The sequence below is a fragment of the Bufo bufo genome, chromosome 3, assembly GCF_905171765.1.
Source record: "Bufo bufo chromosome 3, aBufBuf1.1, whole genome shotgun sequence".
Lineage (NCBI taxonomy): Eukaryota > Metazoa > Chordata > Amphibia > Anura > Bufonidae > Bufo > Bufo bufo.
The window spans coordinates 313,753,268-313,756,133 of NC_053391.1; positions in this window are offsets into that span (position 1 = coordinate 313,753,268).

Consider the following 2,866-nt stretch of genomic DNA (forward strand, 5'->3'; position numbering starts at 1 on the left):
CTCGATTGGAAGTACACCACTGGTTTTACATATCAGGACATAATAAGAACAAAATCTGGTCTTAATTAGCCACTTCATTACCACGCAATTTTCCGTTTTTGTGTGTGTTTTTTTTTTCACTACCTGCATTGCTGTCATGCAGTAATCTGCCTGCAAAGTTTTTTCCGCCATTATTGTGATTCAGTGCTCAGCAAACTCTCTTTTCTGATAGACAGTGGCAGTATTGAATCTGATTCCCTGTTAGAATAGTTTTGACTTGATGGATCATGCCTGTAGTATGGGGTAAGCACTTGGGCACCAGGAACACTCCATGCCACTATGTAGTTGACTGAGTTAGCGTAGGGCTAGGGTTGGCACAGAAGCTCTGACACATTACACTAGGCATACGTTGCCACAAACTGACTTTTTTCCACTAAATTGTGACATTGTTCATTCCCATGGTGAGGACACCATTCATTCATGATTTAAATAGATTTTCCAGGATCAGAATATTGATGGCCTATAGGACTCTTGGCACCTGTGCCGTTCAGCTGTTTGAAGGGTCACCTTTTCGTTGTTTACATGGGCCCTTTAGCAGCTTTGTATCTCACATGGATCCAGAGATCTCCCCATTTATTGCTCTGCCAGATTTATATCAATCTGACAGATCAAGGGGAGTGTCTTTTCTGCAGCTAAGGGGGCGTATCCATTCTGTTGCTGCTATCGCCCTATCACAACTCAGGAGGCAGTTGAAGGATGAAACTGAGCATGTGCGGCCATCCCAGTGAACCAGACAAAGAAATAAGAAACAAAAAACAGCAGGTGGCGCTATACAGATACATTTTATTGAATGACTCAGTGGCTATACAAAATTTTTAATTACATGCAATTACAAAAATATTCAGATCCAGGTGCTGGTTTAAAAACTGCAGAATAGTTTTTGTGGGACAACCCCTTTAAGGGTGGCACACGGTGCAGATTTGTCTGCAGAAACTCTGCATGAAATCTGCACTAAAACTGCACAAAAAATGCACAGAAATCTGCCCTATTTATCAAGTTTTTGTTGAATTTTTTTGTGGTGTTTTTTATGTGGTTCAGGTTACGACTTATAGGTCAGCGTTGCCCATACTAATGCTAAGCACTGTTGCTTCAGTACAGACAATGTATCCCAAATCACATCTACTGTGGCGGACAGCTACAATCCCTGGGTCATAGGTCTCCATAGTCCACACTGTTCGATATGCGGTATACAGAAGGGAGCATTGTGTATCCCATGTCAAATGTGCAACACTGCAGCACTTACTACCAGAAAATGATGCTGGGTACATCTAATGTTAAACACAATAAGAAAAGCAGCGATGATCCCAGAATGTACATAATATTCAGGGGTCATATTATAGCTATATGTATGGAAAATTCCATAGCTCTACTGACATATCATAAAAGGAACTGACTAGGTGGGCATCACAGCACTAGCCACTGTCTTATATGGTACACTATGACTGCATTATCTAAACCTGAATACTGTCAATATATCAAGCACTGGTGCAGTCTTTAGAGGCACGAGGTCTACAACACTAATAGTGAACTAATAGCGCTTTATTTTAGCAGCACACTCCCACTCATACTATCATTTTTATCTAAACACCGCGACATGATGATCTGATAAACTCTATTTATGGTCACCTCTAATAGAGGATGAATATAACCGGATGGGAAGGGACTTTATTTCTGGAATGTAGATATCATGTGTACAACCACTTTCTAACAATTAACTTTGATATCATTAATGGAGAGAACACTAAATAAGTAACAACTACACCATAAACGTGCCAAAAGAGGCTAAAGAGAATGTTATAAAATGATGCCCCAAATCCCTTGTTCACTTCACACTGCAATAAGTCTAATGTAAAAGACTGTATTCAGGAACCATGTTACAAATGCAATACGTACTCTCTTTATACAGCATGTACATGAGGCCTTTAGGGGTATTTTGATAAAAAGAATTTATCCACTGGGTAAAAGATAACTTTTAGCCATTTAGCCAATGGGGCTATTCACATGGCTAAGATGGACCCCATTGAAATCAATAGGACAGTTTTTAACAGCCGTTAGACAGGAGTGCATCCATTAAAGACAGGTACACTTAGTGGAAAATGGCCATTTAGGGGTTAAAATAAAAAAAAACTCACCTTATCCACTGCGTTCCCAGTGTGATGACATCATCATGTGGTCTGTGGTTTTCAGCATAAAAAAAAAACCTGTGCACATTATTTATGCTGGGGGCCACTCTGGGTGACATTATTACTGTTGGGAGCCTCTATGGGGGACATTATTACTGCTGGGGGCCACTCTGGGGGACATTATATATGCTGAGGGACACTATGGGGGGTCATTATGTATACTGAAGGGCTTGGAATTTAAAAAACAATGAAGATCATCCATTTTAATTGCTGTTAAAACCAGATACAAAAACAGTGGCCAGAAAATGGATCCAAAAGTGGCCATGAAAAACTGTGTCCGTTTTTTTATGGCCATGTTTTTTGGTGTGTGTGAATGTAGCCTTGAATGAAGGCATGGACAAGCATGTACACCACTGCTCCATTGAGAATCTATCTCTGAGCGCTGTACTTGGCTATTCCTGGCAGTCCCATAGGCTTTGAATGAAGCTATGATTTATCAACTCCCCCCCCCCCCCCATCAATCTAACAGTGCTTATTCAAGTGTTTTGAGAAGTGCCTGCATCATACACTGTTTTTGCTGAAGACATTTATTAGTAGTTCATTCAGACAAGAGATGTTATCAAGCAGATCTCATTGGTTACTTATTAAAAAATATTCTGTTGACCTCTGCCCCTTCTGGTGATTATACCCTATAAATACCCTTG